Source organism: Sorex fumeus, unplaced genomic scaffold, assembly GCF_029834395.1.
Source record: "Sorex fumeus unplaced genomic scaffold, SorFum_2.1 ptg000006l, whole genome shotgun sequence".
NCBI classification, from domain to species: domain Eukaryota; kingdom Metazoa; phylum Chordata; class Mammalia; order Eulipotyphla; family Soricidae; genus Sorex; species Sorex fumeus.
The window spans coordinates 48,900,833-48,922,121 of record NW_026606063.1 but is presented as its reverse complement, the minus strand read 5'-3'; the positions used below and the strand labels follow the sequence as shown (position 1 = coordinate 48,922,121).

The window sequence follows — 21,289 nt, the reverse complement described above, 5'->3', positions numbered from 1 at the left end:
GAGTCAGAACTGTTTATTTAAAAATCGAGCTGCCGGCTTTTCCACGGGGGTCTACTTTCTGGGGTTGACTCGTGTGTGTGTGTCTGTCTGTCTACTTTCTGGCGTTGGCTCTGTGTGAGTGTGTCTACTTTTTGGCATTGGGTGTGTGTGTCTGTCGGTCTGTCTACTTTTTGGCGTTGGCTCTGTGTGTGTCTACTTTTTGGCGTTGGGTGTGTGTGTGTGTCTGTCTACTTTTAGGCGTTGGCTCTGTGTGTGTGTGTCTACTTTTTGTCGCTGGTGTGTGTATGTGTGTGTGTGTCCCAGGACTTTGCTTTCCAGAAGATGGTCAGAAGTCAGGAGGAGTTAGAGCGCGAGCCAGGCGGATGCCGGCGCCTACCGGGTAGAGAGGAGCGAGCCCGGCCTTCCCCAAACTTGGGGCGGGAAGCAGGGGGCGGGGCCTGGAGGTGACGCGAGGGGCGGGGCCTGTCCTGATTGGCCTGTCTCGCGGGGGCGGTACCGGGGCGGGGCCGGGCTGGGGCCCCTCAGGCGGTGACGGCGCCGGGAGCTGGAGCCGTGGGTGAAGCGCTGCGGCCGGGGTGGCAACAAGTGCCGGAGAAGAGCGAAGCTCGAGCCATTCTCCCCCGCGACACCCCCCCCTCCCCGGCCCGCCCGTCGCGGGCGCCACGCATGGAGCGTGAACGGCGGCGGTCGCCGGGCTGAGCCGCGCCGAGCGGCCGGGACGTGGATGCGGCCGCGCTCTCCCGCCCCCCGCCCCGCCGAGCTGGAGCTGCTCCCGGACAAGGTAAGGTCGGGGCGGTGTGCGCTCCCGCCGCCTCCGCGGGACCCGGGCTCTGCCTCCTGCCCCGCTAGCCGCGCGGCTGCTGCCGCTTCTTCCGAGTCTCTTCCTCGCGGGTTCCGGCTTGTTGTCGGCACCCCAGCTGAGGAAACCGTCCCTAGGTGCTTCCTCCCGCATTTAGGCGTTCCCGGAGGAGGAGGAGGACAACGTAACCGCTGGCAGGAGGTTTTTGTGAACCTCTTGCTTTTTTGCAACTCCCCCCAACCCTCCCCACCCCGGGTGCCCTCTCTGCCTCGCTGCACCCCAACTTCCGGGGGAGCTGCCGCGAGTGATGCAGACTTTGGGAAGGGGCGCCTGGCGCCCTCACCTGGGTTACGCGGGTACGGGGACTATGGGGGATCCGGGCGGGATTTGCGCTCGCACCTCCGCACTCTCCAGCCTCCCGCACTGCGCCGGTCGAGGGCGCCGCATGGGGAGATCAGGTGTTCCGAGGAGCAGCCGGCAGCCGCACCCCACCCCCACCGCCCTAGCGTGCCGCGGGCACCCCCGGGGTCCCCAGCACCGGTTTCTGCGAAACTTGGGGAGAACCTTTCGCTTGACCTTTAAAAAAATATATTCCGCGCTTTGGGCTTTGAATGATTAACCAGGCGACTTTCGGGAGACCTGCGGAGGGGGAAGGGTGGATTGCGGGGTGCGCTTTCAGTCCTCATCTCCGAAACTCCCAGCGGGAGGGTAGACTGTGTGTGTGTGTGTGTGTGTGTGTGTGTGTGTGTGTGTGTGTGTGAGAGAGAGAGAGAGAGAGAGAGAGAGAGAGAGCCGGCGCGGGAGGGGTGGGGGCAATGGGGCCTCACTTCGGGACGGACTTAGGCACCCCAGATGCCTGGCGAACCCTGGCTGAAGTCAAAAGAAGGGGCCGTAACTTTAATTTCCAGACCCGGGCAGCTTACACCGGAGGCCGGGTTGGAGGGAGGCGGGTACCCCCGAACGCACTTGTCTCCACATCTCGGGTGGTGAGAAGTAGCCAGGACTGTCCCCGCACGTGACGCTCCCCGCAGAGTGAAAGTTCATCTCGGGAAATAATCGACACGTTTATAACTCGGGTCCGTGAGGCTGCTCCCTCTCCTGCCTGAAGCTTGCGGGGGTGGGAGGTGGGGAGAATTCTCGGTCGTTTCTCCCACGCCCGCCAGGGACTCCCCAACTTTGTAGAACCGTGCTTGCAAACATTGAGCTCTCCCTGGTGGGTCTGAGCCCGGCTGTGGATTTCAGCTAATCAGGGTGGCCTTGTGCTCCCTAGAATAAATTCTGCCAGTGTGCCTCGGAAGGATGGGATGACTAAGGAGGCGGCCGGACGGGATAAGGAGGACTTGAACCGAGCCTAGGCCGAGGGCCCCTGTGACTTCTTGTGTCGTGAGCCGCTGGGACAGCCGACCCAGAGGGAGACCGAGGGTGCCGGGTCACTTCTTCCACTCCCCCACTTCCCGCTCTCGTTCCTTTTGCATGGATGTTATTAAGCCTAGTGGAATTTGGGCAAGTGTTAAGCACAGCCCCTGTGTTCTTAAACCAGATTAGATTTTAAAAGACGGGAGCCCCGAGCTACAATCTGGGAAAAATTTCCACCCTTCCCAGCCTTAACGAATACCTGTGTCTTTAGCTGCTCTAGCTTTTTTTTTTTTTAAGTGAAAATCTAAAACTGATCAGTTTAGAAGATTGCTTTTCCCCCTTGGGGAATCTCTCGGTAGATCGTTGCTCATCTCTCCCGTCTTTGTGCAGATTATGTGTAAAGTGAAAGGTTCTACTTCATGAAGTTCTGAGTTCCCCGACCTCACTGTTCACGGGTCTTTTTTTTTTCTTTTAATTTTTATTAGTGAAACACCATGAGGTACAGTTGTAGACTTACAATTTTTTTTTGACTTACAAATTTTTGTGCTTGGGTTTCAGTTATATAATGACTGAGTACCCATCCCTCCACCAGTGCTCATTCCCCACCTCCAATGCTCCCAGCATCCCCCCACCCCCCCATCACGGTCTTGATGCTGCTGCATTCTGTTCAGTAAGTTGTCATCCCAGCTTCATTTTCCATAGCTGGGCTTTGGGGGTGGAGTGCCTAGTTTGCTTTACTAGATTGTTTTTGAGGACAAATAGATAATGTTTGCCAGATTCCCAACTCTGCAGTATAGGATTTAGGAAGTGCTTGTTTAAGTGCGGGTCATTGTGTAATCCCATAGAAGTTCCTTCAGGCAGTAACTTCCTCTGACCGAAAACAGTAACCTTGTGGGAACTGTTTAGATTTACTTGAGACTGAAATCAGCCAAATTTGGCAGATGCAAATTAAGTTTTCAAATCCAAGGAATGAGGTCATCTTTTCTTGTAAAAATTATGAACTGAGTGTCAGAGAGTTAGTAGGTTCAGGGGTTAAGGTGCGTGCTTTATGCCTGCTGACCCTGGTTTGAGCCTGAGCACTACCTCATAGATTAGCTTCTTAGATGGCATGCAAGGTGTGCCCAGAGGTCTGTCCCTTTCATCAGGAATTGATTTTTTGACTTCCTGATGAAAAGATGAGCATATGGAAAGAAGACTTGTAGTTTTGAAGACTTTCTTGTTTAAAAGCAATTTACATTTAACTAATTTTAACCAAAGTTTGCTAGAAACAGGAGAGTGGAACAGACTTCATGATTGATTTTTTTTTTTTACTATGCTGTTTGAATGTGACTTTAAAAAAATGAAAGAGGGGCTAGTAAAAAAAAAAGAAAGAAAGAGGGGCTAGAGTGATAGCACACCAGGTAGGGCACTTGCCTTGCACGCATTCCATGTGGTCCTATATTGAGCACCGCCATGAGTAATTCCTGGGTGCAGAGCCAGGAGTAACCCCTGGACATTGCCAGGTGTGATTTCCCCCCATCCCCCCCAAAAGAGAATACAGAAAGCTTAATTTTAAAATTTTAATTTATTATTATTATTTTTATAAATGATTCATTGTTAGTATAAAAATTAAAGATGGAAGTGGCTTTTTTTTTTAATTTGTGCCGGGCTGAAAATTGAAACCCTTGTTTCTCAAAGAAATTTTCAAGATTTCATTTTACTGGGAAAAGGCAGCTCAAATAGAGAAGGGAACACCAAGTAAAGGGTGTTGGGAGGATCCATCCAGGATGGGAGATGCATGCTGAAAGTAGAATATAGACTGAACATGATTTCCACTCAGTACCTCTTTTGCAAACCATAACACCCAAAAGGAGAGCGAGAACAAAAGGGAATACCCTGCCACAGAGGCGGGGTGGGATTGCGGGGGATATAGAGGGGTTCTGGGAGGGATACTGGGATCATTGGTGGAGGAATGGGTACTCGATCATTGTATAACTGAAACCCAAGCACAAAAATTTGTAAGTCTACAACTGTACCTCATGGTGTTTCATTAATAAAAAAAAGACTTCATTTTACTATTTTCTAGTAATGACAGGGTTTATGCATAATAAAAAGAGTGGGACCAGAGTGATAGTACTGAGTGTAGGATCCTTGTCTTGCATGCCATGTGATCTACCTAGATCCCAGCCCCTGTGCTCAGTCAGGAGTAAGCTCTGAGCACCTCTTTGTGGCCCAGAAAAGAAAAAGGTGAGACCTTCTTAGCAACTTAGGAACTCAGATGCAGATAGGGGCTGTGCATATTCCTGAAGTGCACTCTGTCCCTAACATATTGGTGAGATGCTTTTTGTTCTTTTAATGTTCTTAATAGTATCAATATTTGACTCCACTTAGTTTTTTGTTTATTGACAGTTTTATTGGACAGTTTGTCAAGGACTAGAAATATTAATGCAAATGGTTAGTTTTAGAAACACTTGTATTCTTGCAGTTGGAATAATATTTGGTAATGTGTAGCAACATGTCAGTGGAAACAAGTCATTTCAGTATTTCTGTAGATGGCTTGGCATTTTGAACATTCTGGTATATACAGAATATTCAAAGTGAATTAAACTAGGCTCTGGTAATTTGAAAGGTACATTTCCTGACTGTAATAGCATCCAGTAAAGAAGGCAGCACCTCTGCCCAACCAGTGTGGGTCTCTGTCTACCTCCCCCCCGCACCCCCTCACTGCACTCCAGGTGGGGTAACTTAATAGGTTCTAGCTGAAGGTCCCTAAATTATTGGACGAATAAATTCCTCTCTCTGGAGAGGCAATTAATGTTTGAATAAGAAAGAGGTGTGTGTGTGTGTGTGTGTGTGAAGGACAAGTCTTTGAGAGAATTGATGTAATGGTTTCATCATCATCTGTAGTGATGGAGCTTTGCTAGGTCTGAACAAAGCTTAGGTGGGAAGAGCTTGTTGCTTGATGGGGAATTTGTTGTTAGCGCTTATGAAGCAATATGACTTCTGGAAAAAGTACTGAGATTTTTAGTTGTTATACCTGAGTTGAGATTTGTGTACTCACGCTTTTTGCTCCTAATGTCAGTTTTGTGCTCTTTGCCCACCAGCTTTGTCTTGTTAAGTTTTGTTACAAAATTCCACCCTCTTTTGAGTTTTGAGTATTGACATAGTTGTTAAAGTTATAACATGTTCTAAAATATTTTGTGCAATTTTAGCTTTTAAGTATTTTCCATAAATACCAGCGATGTGTCCAGTGGTACAGCAACTTACTTTGTGTAAGGGGTGGGGGGCATATTGGCTTTGCAAAAAAAAAAAAAAGCAGTCTTGTTTCCAATTACCTTTTGTGCTTCTGTAAACATTGCCTTAGAGCTTAGAGCTAGGTTTGAAATGGGTTTTATTCTGCTGTGGCTAAGGAGGGGAAATTCCCAGTTAGCCAGGAAATTGATACTTTCTTTTTTTTCATTCTGAGACTCTTAAAAAGATGTTTATTGTACAGGTATTATATCTCTGATGTAAATAAGATGTACTGTAGGGTTGATTACCATAGTGTTTGTAAAAGTGGATTTTTTAAAACAGTTCTTACAGAGCGAGGTTCTGTCAGAGTAAGCTGTTCAGTAATTCGGTGATTTAAGAACATGAACTTGGAGTTGATCATCAGATGAGGTTTTTAAAAATCAACATGAGGTCCAGCATACAGAATGTTGTGCAGGGTGCTGATATTAAGTGTGCAGCAGGAATGTGTATTCACCACTTAGATGAAGAAGTAAACATTTTCACAGGCCAGAACTGGAACCATTTTTTTTTCCCACATGATCTTAGATGTGATTCTGCTGGTTTTACTTATTTGAACTTAAAAAAAAATAAATGGAATTACAGAACCATGTAGTGTGTAATCATTTATTAAATGTCCCTAAGTTTTATTTTGGTCATTTATTGTGTGATAGTTATTTAACCTCTGTGAGACTCAGTTTCCTCATTTGTACAATAGAAAAACAATAGAGTCCTATTTCAGGTTTGCTAATAAATTAAAGTCATAATACACTTAGTGTAATGTGAAACTTCTTGGTCTCTTTTAATTATTTCAAAAGGAGATGATAATGAGGGTCGGAGAGATAGTCCAGGGTTAAGGTGACAGCCTTGCATGTAACTGACTGGTTCCGTTCTGATCCCAGATACCACATGGTCCCCTGAGCACTCTCAGGAGCAACCCCCCATCCCCCAGCAATGCTGATGCTGATACAATCTCAAGTACCTCCTCCCAAACAAGAAGGCCATAAGCAGGTGTATTTTCTGTTTTAAGTTTTTTATTTACTTGCTGCCAGAGGTCAAACTGAAGATCTCACATATGCAAGGTAAATTCTCTACTGTGGAGTCACATCTCTGGCCCACCTGTGCTTTAATAAGCTGTAACATTATTCAAGTTATGGAGGTCTTCTACTGAATGTTAGAAGTCATTTTTTTTTTCTTTTTGGGTCACACCTGGCAATGCACAGGGGTTATTCCTGGCTCTGCACTCAGGAATTACCCTTGGCGATGCTCAGGAAACCATATGGGATGCTGGGAATTGAACCTGGTCGGCCTCATGCAAGGCAAACGCCCTACCCGCTGTGCTATTGCTCCAGCCCCAGAAGTCATATTTTTGTTTGTACAACATATGATTGATATGGAACTTAGCCTTAATACAACATCTCTAACATACCCATATTCCTGGGTGGTAGTTTCTGTTTTTTTTTTTTTTTTTTTTATCATCTTGTGACTAGAAGATAGTCATCGACATGTCCCCTTCAGAACTATGTGTTCTTCCATGGTGTCAGTCTATGGACCGTGGATTGACAGTAGATTACACCTAATTATGAAGCCCAGGGAAGAGCTTCCTTAGTTGAGAGAGGAGATGCACCAGATGCCCAGAATAACATTAGTGCTTTGTGTTTTGTGAAGGAATTATTTCTGAAGTGAAAGCACAGTACTGATTGTTAATTGCTTGCTTCAGCAAACCATTTAAAACATTTTCACCTTTTATGATCTTGCATTTAAGTGGTATTATATATTCATTGGTCTCCTATTCCCACGAGACAGTTTCTTTTTTTGGTGTGTTTTTATTTCTTAGCCATTCTTTGAATGTAACATGGGTGATACTTTGGCATTCTGTATAAGGAGACTTTTTTTCTTTTGGTAAACAGACATTTGGGATGGAGGGAAGCAAAGAATAGGGTTAAGAAAAATGAACTTAATTTCACCATTTCTTAATACTGTAACTACTGTTATATTGGCCTGAATCCCAGATGGCTTCTCTGCATCTGTATGCTTCTAGAATGAGCTTAGGAAGAACATGCTCCAGCACTTTGGCCAGGTTTAAAAGAGATCGGTGGATTTACCTAGAGAGATAACTGGTAGAGAGTACAGTAGTAAAGGCCTATGTTTACAGCCCCATACTGTTCCCTGCTATCATACTTCACTGCATAATTGTCACACCCTGTTTTTCCCAGTAAAAGCACTTTTTTTTTTTAACGTCTCATATAATGGCTGCAATTCCCTTAAAAAAAATCTTTGGCTTCCATGTTCTTTCTTGAACGTGTATCTCTCTCTCAGCTTTTTTTTTTCTAATCCGAATAAGTCTGTGTTCTCTTTATAAACAGAGAACCAGGAGGAGAATCAGGATGAGGGGGGTGGGTGGGTTCTTAAACTTGGGGCTGGGTGAGGTGGAGGCAATGGGAGCTCTTTGGGAAGCCCATGGAGACTAAGGCTGTAGAGGATGAAAGGACTGGCAAGGTCAAGGCAGGACCCAGAGGCATGTCAGGGAATGAAACTTTTTCAGGAAGTTGGCAGAGAAGGGGAAAAAAAGGAGCCTTTGCCTGGAGTTGGTGAAGGAGATAGTGGCATTGCCTTTGACACAAGATCTTGGGGTGCAGAAATCTTGCATTGTGCAGGAAGGGGTTGGGAGCAGCTTGCTAGAAAGGGGATACTAGTCCTAGTGGAGAACTTGAAGTCAATTTTTGGTCCCAGAGCTGACATCAGATATCTTTGTAACCATGGATACGCACTTGGCTTCTGGTCCTTCTCCACCCACCCACCTGGAGATAAAGACCAGGAAAACAATCTGCACAGCCTGACTGCATATGCCTGTTGTCTGGATCCAGCGCAGTCTTGGATATGAATGTCTTCCCACCCCTGTTATTTCTAGGGACTATGAACTTGCTGAAACTTATAATTTGCACTTCAGAATTTAAAAATCATTTTCCTTTGAAAAAGCTGTTCACACCCAAATGCTTCTCTGAAATGCTGTTTTCCCCCCCTTCCCCTGATTAGGGAGTAACAACATCGTGGTCTAAAACACACACAGACCATGTCTGTCTCTCTCTAGATTGTTCAGTGGGAAGCTTGATGGTGTTCGCAGAATCAGATCTATTGTCTAATATTGAAAGGGTCAAAGTCGGTTTGTTACCAATGCCACCTTTCTAAATATTTAGCATTTAGGATGAATGTGTTTAACTTTTTTTTTCTTTTTTTTTTTTTTTTTTGCTTTTTGGGTCACACCCGCTGATGCACAGGGGTTACTCCTGGCTCTGCACTCAGGAGTTACTCCTGGTGGTGCTCAGGGGACCATATGGGATGCTGGGACTCGAACCCGGGTTGACCGCGTGCAAGGCAAACGCCCTACCTGCTGTGCTATCGCTCCAGTCCCTGTGTTTAACATTTAACATTTCTCATTTTATGGCTGAATTGGAAGCTTCTTTTTAAGGGACTTTTGTAGCTTCTAAGTAAATTAGAGGCAGCCATTTTAATCTTTCCCTTCCCTTTACCATAATAATGAATTATTTTCTTAAGTAGGATTTTTTTCAAAAGCAAAATGTTTCTCTTTCAGATTCTTTTTCCTCTGGGTTTTCATGGGACCTCGTTTTTGAAAAGACTTCATGATGGAAATTTTCAAGAGGATGTCATGGCGCCCCCAGCCGGCTGGGTTGGGTTTTGGGTTGTGGGTCTCTTCCTGGCCCTGACTGTTGGGGTGTGTGCATCCACCCACACAGAGCAAGTGCTCACTGAGCCTACACATTTGGGATCTGGCAGTGAGGGTGCAGAATCTCCAGGGAGTGGGTAGAAACCTGAGCAGACAGGAGCAACTGTTCACACCAATGGATGCCTGTAATGAAGGGTCGCCCCCTCCCCATTAGGGAGGAGATGGATCCGGATCCAAAAGTGCCCCTCTGTTGTGAGCCCATATATTGAGCAAACATGTGCTCTTCTATTTTGGCAACATAACTTTTTCTTGGCAGATGGCCAGAGAAAGCAGTGTTACTATTTCATGTCTTGTTTATTTAAAACATTTAAGATTTATTTCCTTCCCCCCTTGTGGTTTTGGGAATGGGGGGAGGGATACACTTAGTCTCAGCGCTTCCCTGCTTGTGCTGGAGATCACCCACTCACATGCTACCAGGTATCCAAACAGGAGTGCCACCAAGTGGTGTTGGGGCTCACGCCCGAGGCAGGCACTCTGCTGAATAAGCTGTTCCCCGGCCCTCAGGGATGTTCATCTTCCTTGTACAGCCACCCTTTAATCAAACACTTGGATGAAAGGCCACAATGTTGTGATTTTGAGAGTAGAGTTTTAGATCCAGGTGATTTATTTTGGGCGTTTGCCTTGCACATGGCCAACCCGGCCAAACTGAGTTCGATTCCTCCGCCCCTCTCACAGAGCCCGGCAAGCTACTGAGAGTATTCGCCCGCACGGCAAAGCCTGGCAAGCTACCCGTGACGTATTCAATATGCCAAACACAGCAACAACAAGTCTCACAACGGAGACATTACGGGTCCGCTCGAGCAAATTGATGAACAATGGGAGGACAGTGCTACAGATTTATTTTGATATGAAAAACAACTTCAGGGGCTGGAGCGATAGCAGAGCGGGTAGGGCGTTTGCCTTGCACGTGGCCAACCCGGGTTTGATTCCCAGCATCCCATATGGTCCCCTGAGCACTGCCAGGGGTAATTCCTGAGTGCAGAGCCAGGAGTAACCCCTGTGCATTGCTGGGTGTGACCCAAAAAGCAAAAAAAAAAAAAAAAACCACAAAAAACAACTTCAGTGGCTGGGGAGATATCCTCTGTGTCAGAATGGTCCGGTGCACATGCAAGGCCCAGAGTTTGATCCCTCACAGCCTCCTGAGCACCTCCAGGTGTAGCTCTGGTCCTCCCTGAGCCCTGCTGGCTGAGCATCTCTGGGCATGGCATCCCCTTTCCCCCCTGAGTGCTGAGGGGGGGCAGGGGCCATAAATAAAACAAAAGCAAGGCCCAAGCACCCCTCAGTAACAGGTTGAAATCTAACCTACATTTGAGGAAGGGAGAAGTGGCACAAAGGAATCTGAAACCTGGGAGGGGAGCGCCCTTTTGCTTGTTCTGGAGTTGCCACGCCAGCGTCACTTGACACTAGAAAGATTGTCTTGTGGGAGGTTTAATTGGCTTCTTAGTCTGTGTGTGGAGAATAGAGTTGAGAAGCTGTGTGCATCGTCCACTCAGGGCAATTCTGCTCCCCCCACCCCACCCACCTTCCCCTGGGGTGAGGAGAGCTGGATCTGCCTCCCCCCCCCCCCCCCAAAAACCATTCCGTGGGAAACGGCATTGGTGTTGGTTCTCTGTTAATAGCTCTAGGTACTTTGTTTTGTTTTGGAGTCACACCCAGTGGTGCCCAGGGCTTACTCTGCTCTCAGGGATCACTCCTGCTGGGACTCGGGACAATGTGGGGTACTGGGTATCAAACCCAACTTGGCCACATGCATGGTGAGTGCTCTCACCATTACTCTCTTTCCTTTAATCCTGCATTGGTTGGGATGGTTTCCCCTTCCTGGGTGCTCTCAGTGCTGCTACTGTTAGCAGGCACGTCCTTCCTCCAACCCTGGTTTGCTGCCCAGAATCGCTCGTATTGTCTTGGTTGGGATTTTCCAGGATCTTTGTAAGACTGGGGTGCTGCTCCAGGTGCTTCCCTGTGTCCTGGGGTGAGGGGATCCTTTGAGAGATCTGTTCCCATGGGAAAGTCTGCTGCTGGGAAACGGATAGTCTTGCCCTTGAGGGGCTCTAGTTAGGGTTGTCCTGAGTGTAAAGGGATTACATTTTGTGATCGGGGTCTTTGAGCATGTCCTCGTGCAGGGACGGGTGATAGGATTCGAACTTAAAACGTCAGGGAAGTGGAGCAGGACTGAGACCCAAGAGAAGCAGCATTTCTAGCCTGAGCAGAGGTATGGGGAGAGGCTGGGATTGTTCTTGAGGAGGGCCACGAGTGCCCACGTGCTGCATGAGTGGGTTTTAAGGGTGGCCTGCCTAGATCTGGAATCCTGTTTGTTTCTTTCTGGATCTCCTAAACCATGTTCTGGCCACCTGGTGTCACTCCTGGAGATGCTCAGACGTCTGGGATAGATGGTTCGATGCTTGGATTGGTAATGCTGAGGGTCTGCGGGGCAGCCTGTGCTGCTGGCAATGCTCACGGACCATGCAGTGCTGCAGCCAGTACCCGGGCATCTGCCAGGCAGTGCCTGTGCCCTTGGAGTCGTGTTTCCCGGATGTCCTCTGCCCCTGCTGATCTGCACATAGCCCTATGCTAGTCTCAGCATTGGGGAGTGGCCTCTCCGCATCCTCCCTTCCTTCCTCTGTCCGCTCTCCATCTGGGGAACTTTTGACAAGTTTCTGGAAGCAGCTTACTACTTAGCTGAGAAGTGAGAAACGCTCAGAGAGCACCTCGCAGGACTGGGTCTAGCTGGGCTCAGCCTGATTCCTGTGGCGTGGACAGACTTGCATTTAGTGGCCTGCATGCTCATGGCTTTGTTAGGATGCCCGGCACATCTCTGATGCCTCCACCTGCTTCTTCACTCACCTCTTCCCTACTCCCCTAGGGTATCGAACCTGCTTCCCTCTCAGTTTAGTTTTTGGGCCACAGCTGGCAGTGCTTAGGGCTTACTCATGGCTCTGTGCTCAGAAATTATTCCTGGTGGTGCTCTAGGGATGCCAGGAGTCAAACTCAGGTCAGCCATGTACAAGGCAAGTGCTTTGCCCACTGAAATATAACTGGCCGCTCCTCTTTTTATTTTAACATCATTGAAAAACCTGCTATCCGAACGCTGTAGGACTGCGGTTCCCCTGTGTGGTTCAGGAGTCAGGCCCTTATGTGAAAGCTGCTCCTCTCCAGTGCCAGGACTTGAGCTGTGGTGTCCTACTGCCTGCATTGGTGGGACCTTATATTCCTGGGGACCCCCTTCATTGTAACAAAGGCAAGTGCTTTTTAAGAATATGTCACACGACATTTTGGTTATCCTCATCCTGACAGCCTGGAAATTAAATTTCCCATGTGGTTTAGTAAGTTACTTAAGCAAGTAGAATATCACTGAGAATAATTTAAATATCTTTTTACAAAGGAAGGAAGTTTCTAATTTACCATATGCAGTCCTGACACGCAGCATTTTTAGACCGTGATCTTTTGGTTTGATCATCGAAAGTTCACTGTATATATACCCTGTGTGTTTAAGCATTCATTTTGCAAGAAATTGAGGAAAATGCTCTGAAACTATTTTTTATGGGCACAAGAATTGCCAGACACAGTTTAATAGAGCTGGGAAGGGCAATGTTTGTTCTGAGGAGCATGTTCTGGAGGTGCCACAGGTAATTATCTCCGCCAGGAAAGAGCAGATTGAATTTGACTGCCCACGGTGCTTAACATTAAAGTGATTGGTTTTTGTGGTTTTCTTTTTTTGGTTTTTGGGCCACACTCAGCAGTGTGAAGGGCTTACTTCTACCTCTGCTCTCGGGATCACTCCTGGTATGCTCAGGGGATCACATGGGATACCAGGGAATGGAAGTTGCCTTGACCATGTGCAAGGCCCATAAAAACAAATTGTTTTAAAATCTAAAATTTCTCTGCTCGAGATCAGTTGTTCCAACCAATGGAATAGTGGGGGATGATGGAATTTTAGAAAGTCAACCTTAATTTTTTTTTTCTTTTTGGGTCACACCTGGCAATGCACAGGGGTTACTCCTGGCTTTGCACTCAGGAATTACTCCTGGCGGTACTCAGGGGACCATATGGGATGCTGGGAATTGAACCCGAGTCAGCTGCACACAAGCCAAACGCCCTACCCGCTGTACTATTGGTCCAGCTCCGGACCTTAAATTTTTGAAGAAAATCAAGTTTAAGTTTTATTTATTAGTCCTTAGTTCCCCCCCTCCCCCCATGTATTTCATGATGTAAAATGACAACAATTACTTTCAGTGGGCCATACATGGCAGTGTTTAGGGGCTGTGCTTGGCACTGTGCTCAGGATAACCCCTGGCAGTGCTGGGAATTAAATCATGATTGGCCGTACAAGGCAGGCGCCTTTCCTCCTGTACACTCTCTCTCAAGCCCCAGCCTCCTAATTCCTATAGCAAGATACTCTTCTCTCATTCATTCTTTTGGTTTCTCAGTGTATGTGTCTTAGACATGAATAGTTAATATAGCAGATGCCAAATTCTCTCTGATCTCTCATCTCTGTACACCAGTATTGCCAGGCTGTGCTGATGAACAGCCTTCTTGGTTGTAGAAGCATTTTCACAAGGTCAGTTTGATAATTTAGCTTATATAATAGGATTCTATTTCTAATCTGTTACTAAAATTTATGCTTGTACATTTTTATTAAGTTTTAATTGCTGCCTTCCTCTCACTATCCCTGAGGTCTCTGTGTGTTTACGGATTTAATCTTATGTGACTTCCGTGAGAGAGAGGTTTTTAGATGATGTACTCTGTTGACATCAGGGAATGCTGTTCTTTTTTTCTTTTTCTTTTTTAATTGAATCACCTTGAGATATATAGTTGCACAGTTGTTCATGATTGAGTTTCACTCATACAGTTTTCCACCACCCAGCCCTTCACCAGTGCACATTCTTCCCACCAATATCCCAGTGGGAATGCTGTTCTGAGGAGTGAGGCTTTGAAGGGAAGGCTTGTGGGGATGATTTGGTCTGATACACAGACAGCCCAGGCTCCAGAAGGATTGGATTGGGTTGCTCAGAATATGAGACCTGTGTTTTAATTTTATTTCTTACCCCCCCCCCCCCCCCCGCCCATATTGGTGCCACATCTGGCAGTACTAAAGGCTTGCCTCTGGCTCTCTGGTGAGTGCTAGGGGTCAAACCTGGGTCACAGTGTGCAAGGCAAATACCCTTATACCACCTCCCCAGCCCAAGGGCCTGTCTGGTATTTAACCATGATTAAGGAGTGGTTCAATTAGAGCAGTGGTAAAGCCTTCTTTTCCTTAGTTCTCAGTCAGTCCTTGGTAACCTGACAAATTAACTGCACCCCCTGCCCCCTACTCTTCTTCCCATCCCCTCACTGCAGGCTAGTTCATATGACAGAAAATGTTCTCAGGAACCAACTGAATACAGCTTGTCAAGTGTTTACTGAGGGACCCTCATTTTACATTTCTGTAGTTTTTTTTTTTTAATTGAATCACTGTGGGATACACAGTGACAAAGTTATTCATGATTGGGTTTCAGTCATACAAACCAAAATCCAGCCCTTCACCAGTGTACATTTCCTACCATCAGTGCCCCCAGTTTCCCTCCTGCCCACCCATGGCAGGCACTTTTCTCTCTCTCCTTTCTCTCTCTCTGTCTCTCTGTCTCTCTCTCTTTGTCTCTGTCTCTGTCTCTCTCTCTCGTCATTCTTTTGCCCTCAGATTTATTGACTGATTGACTTTCAGTAGATTGGTAGACACTAGAGATGCAGAAATGCATGTGCTCGGTCTTTGCTTTGGAAGCCCACGTGTCCTGTGGATGTGCTGCCACATGTTAAAATGGTCCAAGTAATGTGTATCAGGTGCAGTAACTACTGTGGAGAAGTTGGTGACTCTGGGAGAATGGACAGGTGTTGTGACCTTCCTCCTCCCAGGAAATGCTTAACTACCAGTGAGATCAGAAATAGCAGTAGAAGCAGCTCAAGAAAGGTCATTTGGGCATATCCTTGAAGGCCAACCCCTTGGAAGTTACTTCCCATGCAAAGGGAATTGTACTGGAATAAAAGGACCTAAGGAGCTGGAGAGATTGTACAGGAAAAAAAAAGCCCCTGTCTTGCACATGGCCAATCTTGATTCCTTCCCCGGTCCACGTAGTCACCTAGTTATCACTGGGAGTGACTACCAAGCACTGCCAAGTGACCTAACAACCTCTCTGTGTAGGAGCTGAAGCCAAATGGGTGAACTTCTGCCACCAGAAAGTGTGTCCAGGTCCAGCTGAACAAGAACAGCAAGAAAATCACACACACAGCACACACCGCTCAGTGGGCTGGAGCATATGCTTTGCATGAGTATGGACCCCTTATACAGAGATAAAAAAGACCAAGATGATAAGTCTTGGTGGTGAAAGCAGGTCGTAATACATTTTTGCACACCAGAAAACAAAGCAAGAGGTGTGGGAGATCAGCCGAGGTTTGCTATGGGGTGATGGCATTTGACCTTTTGGTTATGGTTACTGGTAGCCCCAAATTGGAGCAGTAGGACTGACACAAGACGCTTACTGCTGGGCCTCCTTCCTCAGCACACCTTGTGCCTTGATTTTCCCTTCTGGATATGAGATGGTTGGAATTGATGATCTATAAAGCTCTCTTTGTGCAAAGTTTAGAATAGTCAAAACTGAGCGTAGTGTCATTCAGAAATGTGATGCAGGTATGAAGAATGACAGAACTCTAGCCCCCAAATCAGGGTCGTGATTTCTCTTGGCAGGCGGAGAGGTGCTCTTGATCACGAAGGCACACTGCTGATCAAGCCCAGTTTCCCGTTTCTGAACTTGCGTAATGGCTGCTTGGATAATCACTGAATTAGCGGTCATTACGGTGTCTAAGATAGGGTTCAATAAATTCCCTACAAGCGATAACATACCATAAATTTTAAAAGATAAAATATAAAAGCATGGGGCCAGAGTGTTAATACAGTGGGTAGAATATGTGCCTTGCAAGCAGCTGACCTGGATCAGATCATCAGCACCCCGTAGGGCCCCCAACTCCACCAGGAGTGAACCCTAAATGCAGAGTCAGAAGTAAGCCCAGAGCACAGCCTGGTGCTCTCATTAAAATGTCCTACTTATTTTTCTATGTGCAGATGGATAGAAAAACAGTGGAACACAATATGTACTATGTTTCAAGGGGTAAATGTACAGGGCACTGCTGAGGTTTGAGTTTGTGAATTTGTACAGTATAGCACAGCGGTAGGGCGTTTGCCTTGCACGCAGCCAACATGGCTGACCCGAGTTCGATTCCTCCGCCCCTCTCGGAGAGCCCGGCAAGCTACCGAGAGTATCTCGCCCGCATGGCAGAGCCTGGCAAGCTCCCTGTGACATATTCGATATGCCAGACACAGTAACAACAAAATCTCCAATGGAGATGTTACTGGGCCCGCTCGAGCAAATCGATGATCAACGGGAGGGCCTTACTTTACTTTACTTATAAACAACCAGGAAAAAATAACAGATGTTGAGGCTATCTGACATTCACCCAAATAAGTCAAATGGAACATTTCCATCAGTTGTCACCTTCCTTACCATATTGCTTGGGTTGCTGTGGGCCAGATCTCAAATGTCACCCTTCTGGAAAGCCTGTTAGAGAAGGACAAACTGTTCTAAGTGCAGTGGCACCTTCACAGTGTACCAGCTGGATCAGCTGGTTTATACCTGCTAGACCAAATCTCAGTTTCTTCATTCTGGTAATGAAAGTTGGTATACGATCCAAATGTATAGGTAAAGAGTACGCACAGATTGCCAAGAAAACTAAAGGACGTGGCCAGTGCTTATTCTTTGATGACTTTTTGTTTTTTTGGTCTTTGGGCCAACCTTGACAATGTCAGGAGTTACTCCTGGCTCTCCACACAGGAATTAACTCGTGGTGGGGCTGGGGGTTCCAGGAATTGAACCTGGGTGGCCGTGTGCAAGGCAAGTGTTCTACTTGCCTTTTTGGTCACTTTTTTCTGACATAGCCTATGTGTATTTCTCTCAGAGCCAGGAACTGGGCTGCTCACTAGCTCCCCCCAGCTCACAGTTTGCAAGCCCCACTTGTCTCCTACCCAGAGTTCTGCTCTGTAACTCTCACCCGGACACCTGTTCTAACTCTAGTCCTGAGGAGGAGGTGGGAGGTGGTGCTGTCTTCCCTGAGGTTGCGGGCTCTGGTGCAGGAGCGGGCTGAAAAGGCAGAAGTTTCGCTGGGTAAACAGCCTTACAGAGGGTTTGCCTGCTCCTGATGAGACCAGTTGAAGCCCTGCCAGCCTCCTCTCCAGTATGGAGACATGCAGGACTCTGTCAGGAGCTCAATGGTGCCCCTGTACCAAGACCTTTTGCTCATTAACTGGTGGTTTTGTCTACGTCACTCCTTTCTCATACTGATTTATAAATAACAAAATGACCTTCCGGCTATCCACAAAAGCAGTGTATCTGGGAATTCTTGAAATTCTTTGAGTGGCAGTGTGTCAGGGCAGAAAGTGTGAGACTTTGGACTTGGGGTCAGGATCCAGGATCCCCATACTGGCTCCAAATTAGATGTGGTTTATCAGTTTCATGGTTATTTATCTGTCTTTCAACTAATTATGTTGATTGAGATGAGAACATCACAGCACAGGACGGGGCAAAGGGCTTGAGGAATGGAAAAACCAGGAAGGATAGAGAAAAAGGAATGTGTGAAATGTAAATTGAAACAAGGAGAAAGGTCCTCTTTTTATTGTAAAGATGAGAAAAAAAGATCTATGAAAAGACTATAAATTAGGGAAGGCCTGGCTTAGATTACCAACTCAATTACCAACCTGGCATGGCCCCCAGAACACAGCCGGAAGTGTCTCCTGGACTTCCCTAAGCACTTCTAGGACACCACTCCCCCCACCTCCCCTGCCCCACCATGCACACATAAAGGTAGGCTGAGAAGATAAGCTCAGATTGCATGTGGGAGGCCCAGTTCCATCCCAGCACCATATATCCCTTGAGCACCAAGCCAGGAGTAGCCCCTGCTGGGTGTGGCCCCCAAACAAACAAAACACAGATAAGAAATGATCTCCCCACGCCCCCCTCCCCCTCTCCCCCCCATAGAGAGGAAAAGGAATGAACATGTCCAGTCAGTGTGCATTGCTCCCTGCCTGGGCTTATGGTGAGGAAAATTGTCGGCCTTGCCTTTTAGAAGGGAGGGGAAGGGAATAATTTGGTTATATGCATTCCAAGTGACTGAACATTATATCTTTTTTTGTAATTTTTCCAAAGCACAAAGAATGAAAAGATATGCGTGTGTGAGCTCGTTATTATTTTTTTTACTGGGGAAAATTCAGAACTAATTCACGTGTTGATGATTGGCAAGCAAGACCAAATACCTGAATTCTGTCAGCTGTATCGTAGCAACATGTCAGAGACATACAGCTCAGGTCATGATTTTATTTTATCCATAACAAAGCTTAAATCTTAATAACTACAAAAAACAGATATATGTGATCAACATAACCATGCAGTTTAGTCTTTATGTTCCTGTTATGTTTCTGTGTGATTCTGTTTATTTAGTAGAGGGGCTGAAAAGAAAGCACATTCAGAGCCTGATAGCATAGCGGGAAGGGCACTTGCATATGGCTAACCCGGATTTGATCCCTGGCATCCCGTATAGTTCCTGCACCCTCAGCTTGGTCCATGTGTACACACTGGGGGTGGTGGTCCATGGTCCTGGGAATCTAGTGAGCTCATCACCCAGTTTCTGGCCTGAGCAGCCACCCTGAGCGGCACCAGTTTCAGCCGCTCTGCAGCGTCAGCACCCAAATGGGCCTCTTTGGTCCTGTCAGAGTAACATAGACTCTCTGCGGAAGGGGACAACTGCACTTCATTCCTCTCCTGGCCCTCCTCTCCCAGCAATTTTGGCTCACTTGCATCCCCAAGATTTGCTCCTTTGGCCCTTCCGATGGAGTGGGGGCTGTGTGGCACCAACGTTGTATATTCCAGGCTTTGCCTTCTGTTCCTTCTCCCCAGTTTGCACCCCAGGGGAGATTTTCTGCTTTTCTGGTTTCTTTACCGTCTCTGTCCTAGATATCCAGGAACTTGGCTGCCTATATTCCCTGTAGACCCTCTTCAGCAACCTACAAACACCTGTCCATGTGTCTTTAGCATTCTGTTCCATATTTATGATTGCTCATTTATCACGCTCAACTTCCCCTGTTTGGCTTGCCCTGTGGTTTCTGTTTCCTGGTTGTACCCAGGCAGAAACCCACAACATCTAACACAGTCTAGCACATAAGGGTGGATCAGAGAAGTCTTGTAGGGATCACCAAGGGATCCCTAGCTCCTCAGGAAGCGACTGTCTGCGATCCAGCATTTCTTGTTTCTAAAGTGATATTTTGGGCTAAGGATGTAGCTCTTTGGTAAAGCAGTTGCCTCATGTGTGTGAAACTCTGGCTTTGATCCCCACCCACAGAAACAAGAGTCTAGAGTGATTTCTTATCAGGGCTGAAGAGATAGTACAGTGGGTAGGGCACTTACCTTGCATTCTGCTAACCTGGGTTTGATTCCCCAACATTCCCTATGGTCCTCCGTGTACCACCAGGAGTGATACCTGAGAGCAGACAGAGCCAGTGGTAACCCCTGAGCATTGCTGGGAGTGGCCTCAAAGCCAGAAACCCCACCCAAAACAAAAAGATTTCTCACCCTTAAGTCTTAAGCCCTGGTAGGTGCCGCTTTCCTGTAGGTGTGTGTACCTTGTCAGCATTGCTTGGCTGTGGGTTCCCATGGCTGGAGGTTTCCCTGGAGGAGGGGTTGGCTTGGCGACTTCAGGAGGAGGGTGGAGCCGTGGAGAAGAGCTCCTCTGCATCCGCACACCTGTATCCCGCCCCATTCAACTCCTTCCTACTTCCTGCTTTCCTGATCTTCAGCTCTAATGTGAACTCAGTGTTTCTGAAACTCTCATCTTCCTTTAAAAAGGGGGATAGGATTGGGGAGATGGCTTCCTCATGCAAACGGGCACTTACCCTTGCATTCCATCACTGCCACAGTTCCCTAAACATTGCCAGGTGTGATCCCCAAGCTGGAACAAAACAGAGTGAGACAGGTGTCCCGTGCAGTAAGCTGTCACGTGGGGGGAGGATGCTTCTCTCATAGGGAGTGGGTACTCTGTAGGATTGCTCTCGTGGAAGAAGCCAGGGCTCTAGGAGTGGCCTGTCGAGAACCCAGTTCTGCAGCTGGTGGAGGAAGGCTGGGGTTTTTCTGGCCTAAGCTTGTATTTGTTATATCTGATGTTCCGGTTTTTTGTGGTAAGCGACAGAGGCATTGTTTGCAGGAGATGAGCAGGGAAGCATCCTTATTACCCTTTCCCCGGGCTTGGACCAGAGGCAGGTGCACTGGAAAAATGGAGAAGTGAAGCGGGAGCTTGACTGGAGAGCTCATAGCAGAGACTCTGGCTGTTCTGTAAGTGAAAGAGGCTTTCTGGAGGATGGGACCCCGTGAGAATGGAGGGAGCAGCAGCCTGCATGCAGTGGCCTGACTAAACTGGGAAGCCTGGGGGTGAGCTGGGAGCATAAGTACAGGTAGCTGATGATGGGATGTGGGAAACAGGGAGTGTTTAGGAGCCTCACTGGCAGCGAGGCACCGGTCTCCTGCTATATAACCTGTGGCAGAGCCTGACTGGAGTAGGGGAGAGAAAGCAGAGGTCATAGCAGTGGGGACATGGGACTAGGTTGGCCCTGGGAACAGAAAGAGGAAGAACACTTGGCTCAGTGATGCTGGGCAGTCATCCAGGCTCTGAGCTGCAGAAGTGCCGTGGCTGGAGGCCAGGGTAATGGGCAGGCCCAGGGAGCTTAGAAGAGCTGGTGGGCTGTGTTTGTCCTTTGGAGATGATGGTCACGGCAAGGGTGACCTAACTAGCCACACGGGTCCTGGGATCGTGGGAGGAGGGCTTAGAGTAGAAGCAAAGAGCAGCAAAACTTGAGACACATGCTCTGTGTTTGCGTAGGAATGAGAAAGAAATGTCGGGTATCATCTGTGTGGCCGGTGATAAGCGGGTGCTGTGGGCGATACACCTCCGTTTCTCAGCCATGCGAACCCCACCTTGCGGGGGCAGTAACTTGCCCTGTGGAACCTCGTGAGTAGCTGGCATAACCAGACTTCAACTTCCTTTCACTGTTGGCTAAGCTCTCTCCTTTGCCTCTCCCT

The 21,289-nt window shown here is 47.4% G+C and overlaps 1 protein-coding gene across 1 annotated transcript in view; it reads left to right on the top strand.

The window, feature by feature from the left end:
- Positions 1-542: 542 nt before the first annotated feature.
- B3GNT2 (UDP-GlcNAc:betaGal beta-1,3-N-acetylglucosaminyltransferase 2) overlaps positions 543-21,289 on the top strand; it is a 32,998-nt gene continuing 12,251 nt past the window's right edge. The window contains exon 1 of the mRNA XM_056123494.1: positions 543-781. The gene's annotated coding sequence lies outside the window, so the exon portion shown is untranslated. The remainder of the gene's footprint in view (positions 782-21,289) is intronic.